Source organism: Calliopsis andreniformis, chromosome 6 (assembly GCF_051401765.1).
Source record: "Calliopsis andreniformis isolate RMS-2024a chromosome 6, iyCalAndr_principal, whole genome shotgun sequence".
Classification (NCBI taxonomy): domain Eukaryota; kingdom Metazoa; phylum Arthropoda; class Insecta; order Hymenoptera; family Andrenidae; genus Calliopsis; species Calliopsis andreniformis.
The window spans coordinates 310,260-335,087 of record NC_135067.1 but is presented as its reverse complement, the minus strand read 5'-3'; the positions used below and the strand labels follow the sequence as shown (position 1 = coordinate 335,087).

Sequence of the window (24,828 nt, the reverse complement as noted above, 5' to 3'; positions counted from 1 at the left end):
GGCAACATTATACGATAAGGAGCGTTACGTTATTCATTATCGCAACTTTCAACAGTGCATACACCATAGTCTTCGCATTACAAAGATACACCGCATTCTCCAATTTAAGCAATCCCTATGGCTTCGCGATTATATAGAACTCAATACTCAATTTCGAAGACATGCATCAAACGATTTTGAAAAAAGTTTGTATAAATTAATGAGCAATGCAGTATTTGGAAAAACAATGGAAAATATTCGAAATCATGTTGATGTAAAACTTCTGACAGAATGGGATGGAAGATTTGGTGTGGAGGCTATCATCTCAAAACCTAATTTTCATAGCAGAAGCATTTTTTCGGAAAATTTAATTGCAATTGAGTTGCGTAAACTTAAGGTTAAATTCAACAAACTAATTTACGTTGTTATGGCAATCCTAGACATATCAAAAACATGTTTGTACGAATTCCACTACGATTATATGTATCCATTACACCAGCGAAATTGTAAAATTATGTATACCGACACAGACAGTTTAATTTATTATATTTAATGTGAAGATGTTTATGACATGATGAAACGCGATATCCATAGATTCGACACCAGCGATTATCCAATAGACAATGTAGATGGTATACCGCTTGTCAATAAGAAAGTGCCTGGTTTGATGAAAGATGAAAATAGTGTTTCAATAATGACTGAATTTATTGGACTTAGAGCAAAGATGTATGCTTTGAAAGTGTTTGGTAAAAATGATGTGAAAAATTGAAAGGTGTCAAAAACAATGTTGTAGCCAAAATGATAAATTTCGATGATTACAAGCATTGTTTACGCGATGCATTTGAAATAACTTGTCGTCAGTCATGCATAAGATCTAAATTGCATAAGGTGTATACTGTAACAGAATTGAAAATTGCTCTCAGTCCATACGATGATAAGCGATATCTTATATCTGATTCAAATGATTACCTTGGGGGCATTATAAAATAACATTGTAAAGCATAGAAGCTGTACAATAATAGATTGAAATTATTTTATGAAATCGATTTATTTGCATTTTTATATTAACATTGTAGTAAAAGCATCTTTTTATGTTTACAATATATTCTTTTTATGTATCCAAGAGTTGTGCGAATTATCTAATCCTAACCATTTCACATATACCTTATCCTCCTTCTTATGCAATACTTTTTCCACTAAATACACATCGGGATAGGTAACGCGTTGTAATTCATGTTCATAAAATCCTCCTGCAATAGGTATTCCGCATGAATCTTGCAGCAGATAAGTCACGGAATTAGTTATTTGCACTTTTGTACATTTTTGGACATTGATCTCGAATTTTCTTTGCGAATGCTTTGGCTTCTTCGAAACCATTTTTAGTCTTGAGTGGTACGGACCATACATATTTGCTTAATGCGTCTATAACTGTGAGTATGTAATGATGACCTTCATTGAATCGCGAGTATGTACACATTTCAACCACATCAGCTTACCACATCATATCCACGTACAATAACGCATCTGCAGGGGAAATTTCTTCGAGTTATGCTTTTCCTTAGATTTCTTTGATTTGTACATTGTTGTTGCTGTTATTGTTTGTTGTATAATCTTCCTCTTGAGAAAGAGGGTTCAATTGAAGGGTTCAATAATTGCAATACTTGTCGAACATCATTTTGCAGTATTATTAAGTTGTTCTGAAATGCAATCAATCTTTGCTCAAATTCTGTATTGTTATCACATTACTTTGAAATGTGCTCAACTTTTTCTCAAATTCCTGCTGTTGAACCTTTAAGATTAACATGCATTCTTCCAAATACTGTTTATTGCCTGTATCTGTGTTGACCTTCAATTGTGCCACATTTCGAATTTTGCAGTATTTTGCATCAAAGTTGGATCCAATCATGCAGAGCGCGTTATCGCGTGTATAATTTCGAAACATACCACTCCATTTATAGCACTCTACTGGTGAGGTCTCATGCTTTCCAAGTGATACCCCAAACTTATTGATTGACATTTCGATGCGAATAAATTAATTATCAGCTTGCAGTTTAATTTATAATAATACCTGCTTCACGAAGTTCTTCGATAATCAATAGAAACTCGTTGTCGTGTGAGTTGTTACTCACTTGACGCGATGCTTCTAACAAACACAAACGATCTACTAATTTATTTGGATCATCTCAAATGTATATAATCGATTTGGTTATTGTGTACTGTCATGGCATTTGGTATCTGCTTGTTAACTGTTATGACATTTGGTGTGGCAAGTTCAAGTCCTCTACCGGTTCGGCTTTTAATTGTTCGAGCAAGTAGGGGTGCAATTATATGTTTGTATTTGTATCCTTTATTACCCATTATGGGGCTTTGAGAGTTATGATCGCGCTTGTGTGCATTGGTTGCCATCAATATGCTCTTGTATTTTTGCTTATTAGTATCAGTGTACACTGCATCGTCAGGAAGTCTCATAAAAATTAATTCATATAAACCTGGTGTTCCAATGTATTTTACACTATCTATAAATATATTATCGTCCTTGTCTATATTAAATTTTTTATCGCCAGTCATTATCGTCATATACATAATCTATAGCTGTATTTTTATCACTACTTAAAAGTGCACCCATGTAGTTGATACCTAATGGACCAAAATAGCTATGAAATGTTTTTTGACCTTCGGATGCCTGTACTTGCTGTTTAGCAGATATTAAAATCGATTCATTAGTAGTTTCAGGAACTTCATCATTGATAGTCGGCGATTGTACCATCGGATCCACTGATATAGAAGAAATCGATGACTTCGTTCGTACAGCATTTTTTTCGTTTCGATTGAACTGGTGTAGAGATCGTGAATAATTTATCAGATGAATGTTTCCATTTTACATTATTCATTTTTGATTGTACAGGTGTTAATGTATTCTTCAATTTGATATTTAAACTCATTAATAATGATTCATCAGCTTCCATTGCAGAAGTATTTTTCACAAACTGTTTCAAGGGTTCGACAAGTGGTGTCAAATATCTGTTGAATGCAGGATCTTCATCTTGCCTGTCCTCAAAGCTCGATATTTTTTGCGAATAGATTCACTTGTGTTAGCAATTTCCTTTGCTATTCTCTCTCGGTTCTTAATATCTTGACTATCAATCATCGTTTGAACATAAACGTTGTTCTCACACAGCGCGATAATTAACAATTCATTGTATTATGGTATTGCAAATTCATGAAATCCTCTCATATAACTTCCATTAGACATCGCGCTATGCTTATCGATCACAACAAAGCCATACTTGTGTTGCCAACAACTATGACATAATGTTTTGAAATCATCAAAAGACATGTCCGTATTTACATGATCATTATACACATGTTTTAAGTTAGTACAATCATGTTTACAGAAAATCAATAAATTCGCATTATCGCGTATAAGATGTTTGGGAATTTTTGCCTACGTTTGATAGAGGTAGAAACAGTATACCTTTGAATGTCTTCCCATTGCAAAATACTCTCTTATCGCATCTTGTTTGTCACATGCTACGTCATAAAAAATAAAAATTGAATTTGGAAGCTATTCGTTTGGTGATATAACATCGCAATTGTTTGAAAATTTTAAATAACCAATCTTATCTATCGATGCCAATAAATTCTCCAAATACTGATATTTTGACTGCTGCAGGGACTTTGAATACACATAAAGATTCTCAAATCGTGCACCATAAGGGCTTTCTAATAAACTTATTAATACGTTGATCTTCCCACAGTTGGATGGGCCACAAATGATTCTACGTATAGTGTTTGGTAACATATTGGCCATGTCTGCGTTCCATGTTCTTGTCAATTATTTGAGTTCTATTGTCGAAATTTTTTACACGTATAATCATAGATTGTTTCACGAACCGCATATTTTCATGATTCTGATACATATGCATCCATGTTACTCTTATTTATATGCATGCGCCAAATTAAAATTTGTTCAGTAGTCGAAATGTTTCTCATCATATCAGATGACATCAGCATTCATGATTTAACCTCTGAACACTTGAAATATGTACTAAAGAGTACTTTATTACGCGAGTTTGGTACATATATTGACAATTTGTGGGATAAGCTTCTTAAACATAAAAAAGCAAAACAAGGAGATTCAACAATATCGTCGGTGTTTGGAACACTGCAATCGTCCTTAGCAGCAAACGCATGTTGACAGCCCAGCACCACTGATTAAGAACTGTAGTGAATGTCTTCGACAAAAGTAAAAGCTATTAGCGGGGTTTTGAGTCGAGCAATAAACACTCTTCCTATTGAATTGTATACTCCTGGATACCAATTTGGTGGTCCAGGAAGACATCTCTCGAAGCGATTATCGAGAAGTGATTCAGGCATCAATTCCTTGGACGCTGCGTGTCATGAGTACGATATTGTATATTCACATAGTAACAATCTAGATGAGAGACATACAGCTGACGACATACTCGCTGGCAAAGCGTAAAAACGTATCACTGCAAAAGATTCGACTCTGAATGAAAAAGCTGCAGCTGCAGCAGTTTGGGCTGCTATGAAAACTAAGACAAAACTTGGAATGGGAATGAAAACAAAAAATAAAAGCAAAAATAAGACTAGAACAGAAAGAAAACGGATACTTCCAATTGCAAAACGTGGTGGTATTTTACCTATTTTACTATTGTTAGGTGTTCTGGGCTCATTAGTTGGTGGGGCGACGTGGGTAGCTAAAGCGATAAACGATAAAAAGGCTACGCAACGTCAGCTGGAAGAAGTGTAACGCCACATAGCTCGATAGCTATGAAAGGTCGAGGAGTTTATCTCGCTCCATATAAGCGTAGACGAGGCATGCTGAATTAGAAAAAACAACGTCACAAAGGCTTTAAGTATGCCCATAGGCGTAACAACTGATACACAATTAAAGGAACTCGCTAAGTGTATGCATATTCCATTCTTTAGAGGTGTTTATATGTGCAATGCTTTACCATCAAATGGGGTACATCGAAATGAGAGTGGTATCATAAATTTGGACAATGCTGAAGGATCTGGCACACATTGGGTAGCTTACGCAAAGAGAACACATCGAGCTATATATTTTGATAGTTTTGGCAACCTTCGAGCACTTAAAGAATTAATAGATTATCTTCAGAAAGATTTCGTGAAAATCGAATACAATTGCACACCTTATCAGCACTACAATCAGCAAAATTGTGGACAATTGTGTCTACAATTTTTACGAACGGTTGATAGTAAATTTAAACGTTGAATGTTCGCAATTGTAATTTAGTATGAATTGGACTGCTTCTTGAAACATGTCGATAACATTTACATTAAGTGGTAAGAGTAGCATTCTGGCGGTAAGCTATTTTCCGCTTATAGATTTGAGTGATGATACTTATGCGCTTGGTGTAACAGTTTTTGAAACATGTAATACGATACCGAATATGAATTCTTTGAATGACACATTTTACTTTGATCATAATGACAAAGCAATAGTGATTCCCGATGGATCATATCAATTGTATGCAATAAGAAAGTATCTAAGTCGCACAATTATGCAGACTACTTCTCGTTCTAATAATTATGTAAAAACAGAGGTATCGAAAATGAATATCAACTTTGATATTAATGATGATGATAACAGTGTCTATGATAATTTATTAATTCGGGCTAATAGCAATATCATGAAGAGTGAAATAAGGTGTGCTTATCGAATAAATTGTACCAAACCTAACAACATTGGTTCATTGTTAGGATTCTTATTCACTCACGTTTTGAAACCGCATCAGTGGCATGAATCGAATAACTCAATATTATGGATGTAAACATTACTCGAGTAGAATGCAATATAACTGCTGGTGCATATAACAATAACAAGTGCGCACATACGGTACACGAATTCTTCCCAAATGTACCACCAGGATATAAAATATCAGAAACACCTGCTCAAGTTATTTAACTTCCAGTCATTGTACGGAACATTACGGATCTAACAATACGCATCGTAGATCAGACCGGACGACTGATTGATTGTCGTGGAGAAGAAATTACCGTAAGGTTACACATTCGGTGACGTCGATAATACATGTAATAACATGTGATAAAAACATCAAATGATGCATCAGTTATAAAGTTTGGAAATAATTGCATGACATTCATGTTTGATGAAATTCGAACTGAATGGTTGTGGAAATTGATCGCAACAGAAACGTTGGAATAACTAGCACACTTAAAAACTACATATCGTTTACATGTAATAGAATCGCGGAATACAGGGATCTAACGGGATCCGGATAAGGTTATACAAATCGGGTGTATCAAAAAAAGTGTACTCTGTCAATTTTTCTTTCGTCTGACCTTATAAGGACAGACCTTTTATTTTAAATAAAACCGAAAAAGAGGGGGCTGTCCGGGGCTGGGTCCTTGTGTCGCTCCTGGTCCTCTGGTGTCTGACAGCCACTGGCTGTCTCTCCCTTGACACTATAGCTGGTCAGCGACGTTGGCATTTGGAACAAGTACCTTGCCGTAACGCTAAGGTAATGTACAGAGAAAACGGATCCTTGTTTTCTCTGCTTAACCTACCTTCCAAGAAGGCTTGCCTCGTACGAATCTCCGCTTTCGCTAAGATTCGCAAGCGTGAGACTCACTATAACTAGCTGCTGCTAGTCTTAGTGGCTAATAAAGGCCAGAGGCTCTATCATTCACCGTTCTCCGCAACGTGTGCATCTATTCGTCAGACGTGGGCTGCTACTATAAACGGGTGGCAGATTGCGGGTAACGCAAAGGTGCCGCACGTACGTTAACCCTCTCTGTTGTACTGTCAATTATCAGAGATCAATCAAGCAGTGGTCTATGGTTGCTCCTCTAACGAATAGCAAACTCAGGGAATCAGAATAACCACCGATTCCAAGAGCACAGTTAATCGCCTACAGTAGTTCGCCACTGCACACTCGATGCTCTATCGCACATATTCTACGTGATAATCGATTAGCGCAATTGCACGCAGTGGACAGACACTCACAAGGAAAGTTCGGCGAGTGTTAATCGCCGATTTTAATACAACTTTATACAATTATTCTATGGTCCTACCTAAGAATTCTGCCGTACACAGTAGTTACCCATACGCACCTTTAAGGGAGAAACTACCTCTTTAATCCAAGTCGACCCTTTCAGTTTGGTGCTTATAGTTCACAAAGTATAAGCGCTATAAAAAAATATTGCATAGAAAGTCTTACTGTTTTTCAAGACCTATAAGATGGCTTTAAAAAAATGTTGAAAAACGAATTGTTTATAAAAATTCAACCCCTCCCTCCTGTTTCTAACAAAAAGTGTTTCTATTTCGGATAAATAAAGAGCTTTCTGTTGTGAATTCAACATTTTATAGCTGTTGTGCCCCGCGTGGTCGCTTCGCAGGATGAGGGACGGGATATGGCCTTTGGGTCCGTGAGCGGTTAAAGGGTTAGAATCCACCGGGTGATTTCAACAAAACTCCGCTTATTGAGCAAAATGTACTGAACAGTTCAAGAGGTTACAGTGATCGCTTCGACCTGTTTTCGGCCGTGGTTAGCTTCGAACTCCGCGATTTCCAACTCCTTCGAGTTCTGTTCGGCGTTTTTTGGAGAGGTCGCACATTACCATATATGATTCTGTTAGCAACAACGTTAAGATGTCGTTGCTGAATTAGCGGAACGTGTTTAGCGGAACACGTGTCTTTTTCGAGCGTTCTCGGGCGACGCAACTATGTTACACGGATGGGCGTTGTCTGGCACAACATAGCAATATACAATTATTCTATTTCTTGTATACAAAAACGTTGCATCATTTCTGCGTAATGTAATATTCGCCATTATTGGTATGGTGAATTGAAGTAAATATCCAATTATTACATTTTTCATTCTGAATTTGGGGTGTTATCGTTATTGTTGTTCGTTACAATGGCCCGGCAATAATAACAAACCTTATTTTCTGACCTTTGGATGCTACCGATAATGCAATATAGTTTTTGTATACGTATGACTTGTGTATGAAATGGCACCCTCAAATTCGTTACGTGGCGTTCGCTTATCATTGTTTGCCTGTTCCTAACGTTACGATCGAAATCGCTCACCTGTTCAAACGTCAACTGTATTAGCTGAAAAACGAGTCATAATTCGAATGTACCGTGTCTGTTGTTGACGCAACTGAATCTCCTACCGAAGGCGACCTTCGGCCGATCACCTATGCTAACAGACAACGGTTTTCGTGGACGAGACAAAGGCTCGAATTATCACCGCTTTTAAACAACATGCGATGGAGATCAAACTATGAAGAATGCTAGATGCAACATTAGATGGAATGATGAGAAGAATGTAAAATACCATTTCAATTTTTGCGTACCACCAAAAATTTTATTGGGATTTTGTGAAGATTGTAAACGTATAGTAATTAACGCTCGTCACGAGCTAATTTTAATACGCAACGGTAACAATTGTCTTGTAGGATCTTTAACGCTAGAACCTCAAATCGAATTATTTAAAGTACAATGGCGCGTACCACACGTGATGCTGAATTATATTACTAAACTATCATTACTACGTGCTTTAGATAGCTGACGAAATCTGAGCATGTGATTTTGTTCGTGGGATCTGTACCAGTATTCCCTGTTACGAAACACAACTAAGCATTCTTGGTCTCTTAAGACGGCTACACAATTGAAAAAATCGCGGTATGTAATTTTTGCTCTACAAACTGGTAAAAAAAATATAATGAGTAAAAATACTACAGAGTTTGATAACTGTAAGCTATCCAACGTAAAAATTTATCTCAACTCAGAATTTTATCCATATGATAATCTGAACACTGATTTCAAGAAAAATGAATATGCTCTTTTGTACAATATGTATATACATTTTTCTAAATCATATTACAGATGTAGCAATAGACAAACGTTTCTAACGATTGATGAGTTTCTACAACATAGCCCTCTGGTGGTGATTGATTGTTTGCATCAAAATGATTCAGTCAAGAACAGTACCGTGGATGTGCGCATAGAATTTGATTGTGTTGTAAATATTCCAGCAAATACTATAACTTATTATCTTATTCTACATGATCGTGTAATCGAATATAATCTATTAACAAATATTGCACACAAAATGAACTAATAAATCTAGACTATAAATAAGAGCAAAAACATGTATTAATTAATTAATTATTAATTAATCTAGATTTATTAGTTCATTTTGCGTACAATATTTACACGATCATGTAGAATAAGACAATAAGCTATAATATTTGCTGTAGTATTAATTAATTTATTAATTATTAATCTATTCAACTGTTAATTTTAAATGTTTAAGAGAATTGCATAATATATATGCATATTTATATTATCAAAGCATACGTTTATTCTTATTTCCCTTCACCCATTTATTTTAAAGTAATAGTAATAATGATTTAATTACTTTTAATGTAATAATTCAATTGCTGTTTGATATAATTCGATTGTTATTTAATAACAATTTGTAGTATGTAACATTAATGATAATAAATCATTGCATGATGTGGTTTAATTGCAATTTTATATATAGTTCAATCATGGTTCGATGTAGTTCAACTATGGTTCAGTTGTGGTTCGATATGGTACAATCATGGTTCAGTTGAGGTTCGATGTGGTAGAATCGTAGTTCAGTTGAGGTTCGATGTGGTACATTCATGGTTGAGTTGTGGTTTAATGTGGTACAATGATGGTTTGATATAGATTGATTATTGTTCAGTTGTAGTTCAATTATGGTTCGATATGGATTGATCATGGTTCAGTGTGGTTCAATTGTGGTTCGATACGCTTCAATCATAAGTCAATGTGGACTGATTATTATTCTACATGATCCGACTGATGATCGATTATAATTTTGATTGTAGACCAATAATGATGCAATTAATATAGTATTAATATGATGTAGTTATGATTGAGAATATGGTTCTGGTTCCTGAATATACATTATCAGGCTAATTTTTATCAGCGAGGTGGTGGACGAGAGCTTTTCCTGCGTCGAGCTGCCGTGAGCTTGAGGCAAGTCAGCCAGATAATTTCGCCGTATCCGCCCTGCAAGTCGCTCGACAGAAGGACAATTGTCCAGATAGGTGCCAGGCACTTTCGTGCCAACTACAACGAAAATCGGCAGCAATAGGCGACCCTTGCAGCGCAGGTACGGCGGAAAACTTCGACTAGCTCGGAGGGAGAGGATAGGTCGCGGTCAGAACGGGCGGAGGAATCTAGCCTTCACGACAAGGCAAAGATGAAACAGCGAGTATCTGCCACAGGTGTTCATTTAACAGAATTCTGGACCATGAAGACGACACGATTACGGAAGATCACACAGGTGGTCGATAGTAGTAACAGACCCGCGTCGTCCTAACAATATCGACACGCGTGGACTCGCCTGTTACAAATTCGTGTCGAACGTAGTGACATCGGAATAAGTGATAAAATAAGACGAATTACACAATACCGCGGATTCGAAGACGCCTTGGAGGAAACCCGAATCGCGCCTAGTCCAGGCGCGTAAGCGAGGAGTGGCCCCCTGAGGCAGGCCGCTTCTCTCCGGCGACGATCCGCATTTCCTGGGCATCGTGGAAACTTCCCCAGGACTTCCTATGGCTCCGACTGCCTAAACCACGATCTCCGGGCTCGTCTCCACCCTCGCCTTCCTCTTGAGCCATTGTAGAAGGCCAGCACCGTGGAACCATCCCTTAGTTCGCTGTTGGCAGATTTTCCCTTGGCTCTCTGGTCCTCCGCGGAGGCGGCAAGTCCCCTAACTCCGAGGGCAGAGAATCCTTGTACCACTCGATGACTACATGAGTGATGATATAGTGGGGATAGTTATACAGTATGTCCCACGAAATCCTGGACAGTCGATTATTTGCTAACCTATTAAAGATACGAAAAAAGTTTTTATATGAAATTGAATGGCAAGAGGGGGCTGATTTATTGGCCGTAACAATTCTTTTTTATCATTATTGTTTACAGAGATATGAAAGTTAAGTTTGGTTTTTTAAATGGGATTATATATATTTTTTTTGATCAATAGATAGTACGTTTCAAGACGAATTCAGCAAACATTAATGTATACACCTTTTTTCAAATAGTTTTTAAGATATTACGCGTAAAAGTTTACTGATTTTCGGTGGAAGAAAATCTGCGAGACCAGGAAGCACAGTAGGGAGTCTCGACTCTCGACCACACTTAAGATGCTACGGGTTAACACGTTCGACGCGCGACAGGGTAGATCTATCGAGTTGAGCCCGTTTCTCCGGAGAAGTATTGACCCAGCGGTGCTGCCGCGCGCTAGCATACAATCGGACAAAACTTTTTCGACCATTTTTTTACCCCCGCACGCAACGTGTTAAACCGTCCCTCTTGAAACTGATACGAAGAGACTGTGGTAGCAACGGCAGGCCTAAATCTTCCATCGAAAATCAGTAAACTTTCACGCGTAATATCTTAAAAACTATTTGAAAAAAGGTGTGTACATTAATGTTTACTGAATTCGTCTTGAAACGTACTATCTATTGATCAAAAAATATATATATAATTCCATTTAAAAAACCAAACTTAACTTTCATATCTCTGTAAACAATAATGATAAAAAAGAATTGTTACGGCCAATAAATCAGCCCCCTCTTGCCATTCAATTTCATATAAAAACTTTTTTCGTATCTTTAATAGGTTAGCAAATAATCGACTGTCCAGGATTTCGTGGGACATACTGTATATAACATATGATCTGATGAAACATTGTCATAGTTCATAATAATAAAGTTCTAAATAATAAGAATTGTTTTGTATTTTACAATATTATTTTGCATTTTACAATGGAAGATATTCCGAGGAAATTTGAATCAGCGGTTCTCTATACTGTAGGTACTATTTTCACTTTAATTATACTTTAATTAAGCTATAACGAGCTACTATCGGGAGTACTTTCAGATAGTGACATTGTCTGACATTACTCCCGAGAGTAGCTCGCGATAGTTTTTACTCTTTCAAGTGGACACGCACCCTCAATTTACACAATTCATTTTTTCTGTATTTCTTCAGCTCATAAACCATTGTTTTATGAGATTTCACAAGATGCCACGTCGGCGTCGGCAGAGTATCTATGATGTGCGTATCACACCGTAAGTACCATTTTTTCCATTTTGAATAACACATTTTAATGAAACACTTATTCCTTGAATTTCATTTTTTATTAATTTTCTGTAGTTTTTTGTTTGTTTACAGCTTATAAACTTAGTGCTTATAAGGTGTAGTAACGAGCGCCGCCGCCGACAGGAAAATGATGAAATGTGGAAGGGGAGCTCATGTAATATTATTTATATGTTTCAGATAATTAATTTCACCGAAGAAGGAAAGAATTTTTAATTTTTAAAAATTTTTTATTTTATAATTGTATATTTCTTTATAACTTTATATTTTTATACTTTAATAAAACTTAATTACCTCTAACGCTTTCCCTTCTAATAATGTGATAGGCGATTGAGAACATGAAATTTAAATTTTAAAAACAAGTTTTAGTTTATTTACCATATAATTCGGAATAAATATATTATACACTGTTTTTAAAATTTTAATTTCAGGTCCTTAATCGCATATTACTATAAGATCTGGTCTAGGTCTGGCTTAAGTTCGGGTTGTGCTTAAATTATGCATTAATGATTGAAGCACATATAATTATGAATTAATTATTAAAACATCATAACTGAAGCACAACCCAAACTTCACTCAGACCTAGACCTAGACCGAGGCCAGAGCTTACAAATTCATGTACTTAATTACCTACCATATTTACCTTTCCACTCTCATATCTGCGTTTCTATCATTTCCCCTTTCCCCCACCGCTTGAGCCCCGTACATTCTGTGTCGTCATCAGGCGTGGCGTCATCACTAAAATCGAAGTTTGGACAAAAATCACATCATTCGGTAAAATATCAGCAATTTCCTGAAAATTAACGATTTTTACGCGCAGCACCGATTCCTACATGTCAATAAGCACTTAATCACAAAAATCAACTTTTGGACAACGGTCAAATTATATCAGCATACTTGATGAAAATCAGCGATTTTAACGCCAAACATCAATTTTTACAAGAAACAACGCATTTTATCTCTGAAATGGACCTTTGGACAACTTCCAAGCCATATTGGTGAAATATCACCGCGTTTGATGAAATGTTACGAATTTCACGTCAAACGTCGACTCTAACGTCAAACTACACATTATATCACTGAATTCCATCTTTGGATAACTTTCCAGACATATGGGTGAAATCTCACCGTGTTGGATGAAATATTGCGAATTACACGTAAAACGTTGACTTTAACGTGAAACTACGCATTATATCACTGAAATCGATGTTTTGCTTAGTTTCAAGTCATATTAGTGAAATGTCGCGACACTCGATGAAATATTGCGAATTTCACGTCAAATGTCGTCTTTAACATTAAACTACGCATTATATAACGGAAATCAATGTGTGGAAAACTTTCCAGTCTAATTGGTGAACAGATTTGGTGAAATACGCTGAATTTCATCGACAGAATCATAATAAACATAATAATTAAAATTATCATAATAACCATAGCAATAACCATGATACCCATAATAATCTTAATAATGATCATAATAATCATAATAATAATACTAACCACCATGATAATCATAATAATCACAATAATCATAATAATAACCATAATAAACTTGGAAATAATCATAATAGCCAGACTAATCTTAATGATCATAATAACCAGAGTAATCCTGATACTGATCATAATAATCATCATAATCATACCAAGAAACATAATAATCATAATAATAAAAATAATAAACATGGAAACAAACATAATAACCGTTATAATGGCCATAACAACCATAATAGTCATAATAGCCATAATAATATGAATGATGATCATAATAACCATACTATCAACCATAATAATCATAGTAATCGTCATAAGAACCACAACAAACATAACAATCATAATAATAATCATAATAACCATAGCAACAATCCTAATAGCCGTAATAATCACAGTAATAGTTATACTAACTATTATAATCATAACATCGTAATGATAAACAGAATAATCATGGAAGTCACCTTAATAATTATTATTATAGCAATAATAACCGTAATAATCATAATCACCATAATAATCATAGCGATCATAATAATATTCGTCATAATCATACTAAGGACCATAATAATCATAATAATCATAAAAATAAACAAAATAAACTTGGAAACAATCATAATAAGCATTATAATAGCCATAATAACAATAATAATAATAATAGCTACAATAATCTGAATGATGATATTAATTACCACACTAACAATCATAACAACCATAGTAATCGTCATAATAACCAGAATAGTCATAATAACCTAAGCAATAATCATAATAATCATAACAACAAGCATAATACCCATAATAACCATAGTAGTAGTTATACTAACTAAAATAATCGTAACAATCGTAATATTAAACAGAATAACCATGGAAATAACCTTATTAACCAATATGATAGCCATAATGACCATAATAATCATAATAATCAGAATAATCTTAATGGCGCTCACAATAATCGACATAATCATTCTAAGAGCCATAATAATCATAATAATCATAATGATAACCATAATAAGCTTGGAAATAATCATAATAGCCAGACTAATCTTAATAATCATAATAACCAGAGTAATCCTGATACTGATCATAATAATCATCATAATCATACCAAGAAACATAATAATCATAATAATAACCATAATAAACATGAAAACAAACATAATAACCGTCATAATGGCCATAACAACCATAATAGTCATAATAGCCATAATAATATGAATGATGATCATAATAACCATACTATCAACCATAATAATCATAGTAATCGTCATAATAACCACAACAAACATAACAATCATAATAATAATCATAATAACCATAGCAACAATCCTAATAGCCGTAATAATCACAGTAATAGTTATACTAACTATTATAATCATAACATCGTAATGATAAACAGAATAATCATGGAAGTCACCTTAATAATCATTATTATAGCAATAATAACCGTAATAATCATAATCACCATAATAATCATAGCGATCATAATAATATTAGTCATAATCATACTAAGGACCATAAGAATCATAATAATCATAAAAATAAACAAAATAAACTTGGAAACAATCATAATAAGCATTATAATAGCCATAATAACAATAATAATAATAATAGCTACAATAATCTGAATGATGATCTTAATTACCACACTAACAATCATAACAACCATAGTAATCGTCATAATAACCAGAATAATCATAATAACCTAAGCAATAATCATAATAATCATAGCAACAAGCATAATACCCATAATAACCATAGTAGTAGTTATACTAACTAAAATAATCGTAACAATCGTAATATTAAACAGAATAACCATGGAAATAAACTTATTAACCAATATGATAGCCATAATGACCATAATAATCATAATAATCAGAATAATCTTAATGGTGCTCACAATAATCAACATAATCATTCTAAGAGCCATAATAATCATAATAATCATAATGATAACCATAATAAACTTGGAAATAATCATAATAGCCAGACTAATCTTAATAATCATAATAACCAGAGTAATCCTGATACTGATCATAATAATCATCATAATCATACCAAGAAACATAATAATCATAATAATAACCATAATGAACATTGAAACAAACATAATAACCGTTATAATGGCCATAACAACCATAATAGCCATAATAGCCATAATAATATGAATGATGATCATAATAACCATACTATCAACCATAATAATCATAGTAATCGTCATAATGACCACAACAAACATAACAATCATAATAATAATCATAATAACCATAGCAACAATCCTAATAGCCGTAATAATCACAGTAATAGTTATACTAACTATTATAATCATAACATCGTAATGATAAACAGAATAATCATGGAAGTCACCTTAATAATCATTATTATAGCAATAATAACCGTAATAATCATAATCACCATAATAATCATAGCGATCATAATAATATTAGTCATAATCATACTAAGGACCATAAGAATCATAATAATCATAAAAATAAACAAAATAAACTTGGAAACAATCATAATAAGGATTATAATAGCCATAATAACAATAATAATAATAATAGCTGCAATAATCTGAATGATGATCTTAATTACCACACTAACAATCATAACAACCATAGTAATCGTCATAATAACCAGAATAATCATAATAACCTAAGCAATAATCATAATAATCATAGCAACAAGCATAATACCCATAATAACCATAGTAGTAGTTATACTAACTAAAATAGTCGTAACAATCGGAATATTAAACAGAATAACCATGGAAATAACCTTATTAACCAATATGATAGCCATAATGACCATAATAATCATAATAATCAGAATAATCTTAATGGTGCTCACAATAATCAACATAATCATTCTAAGAGCCATAATAATCATAATAATCATAATGATAACCATAATAAACTTGGAAATAATCATAATAGCCAGACTAATCTTAATAATCATAATAACCAGAGTAATCCTGATACCGATCATAATAATCATCATAATCATACCAAGAAACATAATAATCATAATAATAACCATAATGAACATGGAAACAAACATAATAACCGTTATAATGGCCATAACAACCATAATAGTCATAATAGCCATAATAATATGAATGATGATCATAATAACCATACTATCAACCATAATAATCATAGTAATCGTCATAATAACCACATCAAACATAACAATCATAATAATAATCATAATAACCATAGCAACAATCCTAATAGCCGTAATAATCACAGTAATAGTTATACTAACTATTATAATCATAACATCGTAATGATAAACAGAATAACCATGGAAGTCACCTTAATAATCATTATTATAGCAATAATAACCGTAATAATCATAAGCACCATAATAATCATAGCGATCATAATAATATTCGTCATAATCATACTAAGGACCATAATAATCATAATAATCATAAAAATAAACAAAATAAACTTGGAAACAATCATAATAAGCATTATAATAGCCATAATAGCAATAATAATAATAATAGCTACAATAATCTGAATGATGATCTTAATTACCACACTAACAATCATAACAACCATAGTAATCGTCATAATAACCAGAATAATCATAATAACCTAAGGAATAATCATAATAATCATAGCAACAAGCATAATACCCATAATAACCATAGTAGTAGTTATACTAACTAAAATAATCGTAACAATCGTAATATTAAACAGAATAACCATGGAAATAACCTCATTAACCAATATGATAGCCATAATGACCATAATAATCATAATAATCAGAATAATCTTAATGGCGCTCACAATAATCGACATAATCATTCTAAGAGCCATAATAATCATAATAATCATAATGATAACCATAATAAGCTTGGAAATAATCATAATAGCCAGACTAATCTTAATAATCATAATAACCAGAGTAATCCTGATACTGATCATAATAATCATCATAATCATACCAAGAAACATAATAATCATAATAATAACCATAATAAACATGAAAACAAACATAATAACCGTCATAATGGCCATAACAACCATAATAGTCATAATAGCCATAATAATATGAATGATGATCATAATAACCATACTATCAACCATAATAATCATAGTAATCGTCATAATAACCACAACAAACATAACAATCATAATAATAATCATAATAACCATAGCAACAATCCTAATAGCCGTAATAATCACAGTAATAGTTATACTAACTATTATAATCATAACATCGTAATGATAAACAGAATAATCATGGAAGTCACCTTAATAATCATTATTATAGCAATAATAACCGTAATAATCATAATCACCATAATAATCATAGCGATCACAATAATATTCGTCATAATCATACTAAGGACCATAATAATCATAATAATCATAAAAATAAACAAAATAAACTTGGAAACAATCATAATAAGCATTATAATAGCCATAATAACAATAATAATAATAATAGCTACAATAATCTGAATGATGATCTTAATTACCACACTAGCAATCATAACAACCATAGTAATCGTCATAATAACCAGAATAATCATAATAACCTAAGCAATAATCATAATAATCATAGCAACAAGCATAATACCCACAATAACCATAGTAGTAGTTATACTAACTAAAATAATCGTAACAATCGTAATATTAAACAGAATAACCATGGAAATAACCTGATTAACCAATATGATAGCCATAATGACCATAATAATCATAATAATCAGAATAATCTTAATGGTGCTCACAATAATCAACATAATCATTCTAAGAGCCATAATAATCATAATAATCATAATGATAACCATAATAAACTTGGAAATAATCATAATAGCCAGACTAATCTTAATAATCATAATAACCAGAGTAATCCTGATACTGATCATAATAATCATCATAATCATACCAAGAAACATAATAATCATAATAATAACCATAATAAACATGGAAACAAACATAATAACCGTTATAATGGCCATAACAACCATAATAGTCATAATAGCCATAATAATATGAATGATGATCATAATAACCATACTATCAACCATAATAATCATAGTAATCGTCATAATAACCACAACAAACATAACAATCATAATAATAATCATAATAACCATAGCAACAATCCTAATAGCCGTAATAATCACAGTAATAGTTATACTAACTATTATAATCATAACATCGTAATGATAAACAGAATAATCATGGAAGTCACCTTAATAATCATTATTATAGCAATAATAACCGTAATAATCATAATCACCATAATAATCATAGCGATCATAATAATATTCGTCATAATCATACTAAGGACCATAATAATCATAATAATCATAAAAATAAACAAAATAAACTTGGAAACAATCATAATAAGCATTATAATAGCCATAATAACAATAATAATAATAATAGCTACAATAATCTGAATGATGATCTTAATTACCACACTAACAATAATAACAACCATAGTAATCGTCATAATAACCAGAAGAATCATAATAACCTAAGCAATAATCATAATAATCATAGCAACACGCATAATACCCATAATAACCATAGTAGTAGTTATACTAACTAAAATAATCGTAACAATCGTAATATTAAACAGAATAACCATGGAAATAACCTTATTAACCAATATGATAGCCATAATGACCATAATAATCATAATAATCAGAATAATCTTAATGGTGCTCACAATAATCAACATAATCATTCTAAGAGCCATAATAATCATAATAATCATAATGATAACCATAATAAACTTGGAAATAATCATAATAGCCAGACTAATCTTAATAATCATAATAACCAGAGTAATCCTGATACTGATCATAATAATCATCATAATCATACCAAGAAACATAATAATCATAATAATAACCATAATAAACATGGAAACAAACATAATAACAGTAATAATGGCCATAACAACCATAATAGTCATAATAGGCATAATAATATGAATGATGATCATAATAACCATACTATCAACCATAATAATCATAGTAATCGTCATAAGAACCACAACAAACATAACAATCATAATAATAATCATAATAACCATAGCAACAATCCTAATAGCCGTAATAATCACAGTAATAGTTATACTAACTATTATAATCATAACATCGTAATGATAAACAGAATAACCATGGAAGTCACCTTAATAATCATTATTATAGCAATAATAACCGTAATAATCATAAGCACCATAATAATCATAGCGATCATAATAATATTCGTCATAATCATACTAAGGACCATAATAATCATAATAATCATAAAAATAAACAAAATAAACTTGGAAACAATCATAATAAGCATTATAATAGCCATAATAGCAATAATAATAATAATAGCTACAATAATCTGAATGATGATCTTAATTACCACACTAACAATCATAACAACCATAGTAATCGTCATAATAACCAGAATAATCATAATAACCTAAGGAATAATCATAATAATCATAGCAACAAGCATAATACCCATAATAACCATAGTAGTAGTTATACTAACTAAAATAATCGTAACAATCGTAATATTAAACAGAATAACCATGGAAATAACCTCATTAACCAATATGATAGCCATAATGACCATAATAATCATAATAATCAGAATAATCTTAATGGCGCTCACAATAATCGACATAATCATTCTAAGAGCCATAATAATCATAATAATCATAATGATAACCATAATAAGCTTGGAAATAATCATAATAGCCAGACTAATCTTAATAATCATAATAACCAGAGTAATCCTGATACTGATCATAATAATCATCATAATCATACCAAGAAACATAATAATCATAATAATAACCATAATAAACATGAAAACAAACATAATAACCGTCATAATGGCCATAACAACCATAATAGTCATAATAGCCATAATAATATGAATGATGATCATAATAACCATACTATCAACCATAATAATCATAGTAATCGTCATAATAACCACAACAAACATAACAATCATAATAATAATCATAATAACCATAGCAACAATCCTAATAGCCGTAATAATCACAGTAATAGTTATACTAACTATTATAATCATAACATCGTAATGATAAACAGAATAATCATGGAAGTCACCTTAATAATCATTATTATAGCAATAATAACCGTAATAATCATAATCACCATAATAATCATAGCGATCATAATAATATTAGTCATAATCATACTAAGGACCATAATAATCATAATAATGATAAAAATAAACAAAATAAACTTGGAAACAATCATAATAAGGATTATAATAGCCATAATAAAAATAATAATAATAATAGCTGCAATAATCTGAATGATGATCTTAATTACCACACTAACAATCATAACAACCATAGTAATCGTCATAATAACCAGAATAATCATAATAACCTAAGCAATAATCATAATAATCATAGCAACAAGCATAATACCCATAATAACCATAGTAGTAGTTATACTAACTAAAATAATCGTAACAATCGTAATATTAAACAGAATAACCATGGAAATAAACTTATTAACCAATATGATAGCCATAATGACCATAATAATCATAATAATCAGAATAATCTTAATGGTGCTCACAATAATCAACATAATCATTCTAAGAGCCATAATAATCATAATAATCATAATGATAACCATAATAAACTTGGAAATAATCATAATAGCCAGACTAATCTTAATAATCATAATAACCAGAGTAATCCTGATACTGATCATAATAATCATCATAATCATACCAAGAAACATAATAATCATAATAATAAAAATAATAAACATGGAAACAAACATAATAGCCGTTATAATGGCCATAACAACCATAATAGTCATAATAGTCATAATAATATGAATGATGATCATAATAACCATACTATCAACCATAATAATCATAGTAATCGTCATAATAACCACAACAAACATAACAATCATAATAATAATCATAATAACCATAGCAACAATCCTAATAGCCGTAATAATCACAGTAATAGTTATACTAACTATTATAATCATAACATCGTAATGATAAACAGAATAACCATGGAAGTCACCTTAATAATCATTATTATAGCAATAATAACCGTAATAATCATAATCACCATAATAATCATAGCGATCATAATAATATTCGTCATAATCATACTAAGGACCATAATAATCATAATAATCATAAAAATAAACAAAATAAACTTGGAAACAATCATAATAAGCATTATAATAGCCATAATAACAATAATAATAATAATAGCTACAATAATCTGAATGATGATCTTAATTACCACACTAACAATCATAACAACCATAGTAATCGTCATAATAACCAGAATAATCATAATAACCTAAGCAATAATCATAATAATCATAGCAACAAGCATAATACCCATAATAACCATAGTAGTAGTTATACTAACTAAAATAATCGTAACAATCGTAATATTAAACAGAATAACCATGGAAATAAACTTATTAACCAATATGATAGCCATAATGACCATAATAATCATAATAATCAGAATAATCTTAATGGTGCTCACAATAATCAACATAATCATTCTAAGAGCCATAATAATCATAATAATCATAATGATAACCATAATAAACTTGGAACTAATCATAATAGCCAGACTAATCTTAATAATCATAATAACCAGAGTAATCCTGATACTGATCATAATAATCATCATAATCATACCAAGAAACATAATAATCATAATAATAACCATAATAAACATGGAAACAAACATAATAACCGTTATAATGGCCATAACAACCATAATAGTCATAATAGCCATAATAATATGTATGATGATCATAATAACCATACTATCAACCATAGTAATCATAGTAATCGTCATAATAACCACAACAAACATAACAATCATAATAATAATCATAATAACCATAGCAACAATCCTAATAGCCGTAATAATCACAGTAATAGTTATACTAACTATTATAATCATAACATCGTAATGATAAACAGAATAATCATGGAAGTCACCTTAATAATCATTATTATAGCAATAATAACCGTAATAATCATAATCACCATAATAATCATAGCGATCATAATAATATTAGTCATAATCATACTAAGGACCATAAGAATCATAATAATGATAAAAATAAACAAAATAAACTTGGAAACAATCATAATAAGCATTATAATAGCCATAATAACAATAATAATAATAATAGCTACAATAATCTGAATGATGATCTTAATTACCACACTAACAATCATAACAACCATAGTAATCGTCATAATAACCAGAATAATCATAATAACCTAAGCAATAATCATAATAATCATAGCAACAAGCATAATACCCATAATAACCATAGTAGTAGTTATACTAACTAAAATAATCGTAACAATCGTAATATTAAACAGAATAACCATGGAAATAAACTTATTAACCAATATGATAGCCATAATGACCATAATAATCATAATAATCAGAATAATCTTAATGGTGCTCACAATAATCAACATAATCATTCTAAGAGCCATAATAATCATAATAATCATAATGATAACCATAATAAACTTGGAAATAATCATAATAGCCAGACTAATCTTAATAATCATAATAACCAGAGTAATCCTGATACTGATCATAATAATCATCATAATCATACCAAGAAACATAATAATCATAATAATAACCATAATAAACATGAAAACAAACATAATAACCGTTATAATGGCCATAACAACCATAATAGTCATAATAGCCATAATAATATGAATGATGATCATAATAACCATACTATCAACCATAATAATCATAGTAATGGTCATAATAACCACAACAAACATAACAATCATAATAATACTCATAATAACCATAGCAACAATCCTAATAGCCGTAATAATCACAGTAATAGTTATACTAACTATTATAATCATAACATCGTAATGATAAACAGAATAATCATGGAAGTCACCTTAATAATCATTATTATAGCAATAATAACCGTAATAATCATAATCACCATAATAATCATAGCGATCATAATAATATTAGTCATAATCATACTAAGGACCATAAGAATCATAATAATCATAAAAATAAACAAAATAAACTTGGAAACAATCATAATAAGCATTATAATAGCCATAATAACAATAATAATAATAATAGCTACAATAATCTGAATGATGATCTTAATTACCACACTAACAATCATAACAACCATAGTAATCGTCATAATAACCAGAATAATCATAATAACCTAAGGAATAATCATAATAATCATAGCAACAAGCATAATACCCATAATAACCATAGTAGTAGTTATACTAACTAAAATAATCGTAATAATCGTAATATTAAACAGAATAACCATGGAAATAAACTTATTAACCAATATGATAGCCATAATGACCATAATAATCATAATAATCAGAATAATCTTAATGGTGCTCACAATAATCAACATAATCATTCTAAGAGCCATAATAATCATAATAATCATAATAACCAGAGTAATCCTGATACTGATCATAATAATCATCATAATCATACCAAGAAACATAATAATCATAATAATAACCATAATAAACATGGAAACAAACATAATAACCGTTATAATGGCCATAACAACCATAATAGTCATAATAGCCATAATAATATGAATGATGATCATAATAACCATACTATCAACCATAATAATCATAGTAATCGTCATAATAACCACAACAAACATAACAATCATAATAATAATCATAATAACCATAGCAACAATCCTAATAGCCGTAATAATCACAGTAATAGTTATACTAACTATTATAATCATAACATCGTAATGATAAACAGAATAATCATGGAAGTCACCTTAATAATCATTATTATAGCAATAATAACCGTAATAATCATAATCACCATAATAATCATAGCGATCATAATAATATTCGTCATAATCATACTAAGGACCATAATAATCGTAATAATCATAAAAATAAACAAAATAAACTTGGAAACAATCATAATAAGCATTATAATAGCCATAATAACAATAATAATAATAATAGCTACAATAATCTGAATGATGATCTTAATTACCACACTAACAATCATAACAACCATAGTAATCGTCATAATAACCAGAATAATCATAATAACCTAAGCAATAATCATAATAATCATAGCAACAAGCATAA

At 31.1% G+C, this 24,828-nt stretch overlaps 1 pseudogene; it reads left to right on the top strand.

Moving 5' to 3' along the window:
- Positions 1-226: 226 nt before the first annotated feature.
- On the top strand, positions 227-977 carry LOC143180994 (uncharacterized; annotated as a pseudogene).
- The last annotated feature ends 23,851 nt before the right edge of the window (positions 978-24,828 follow it).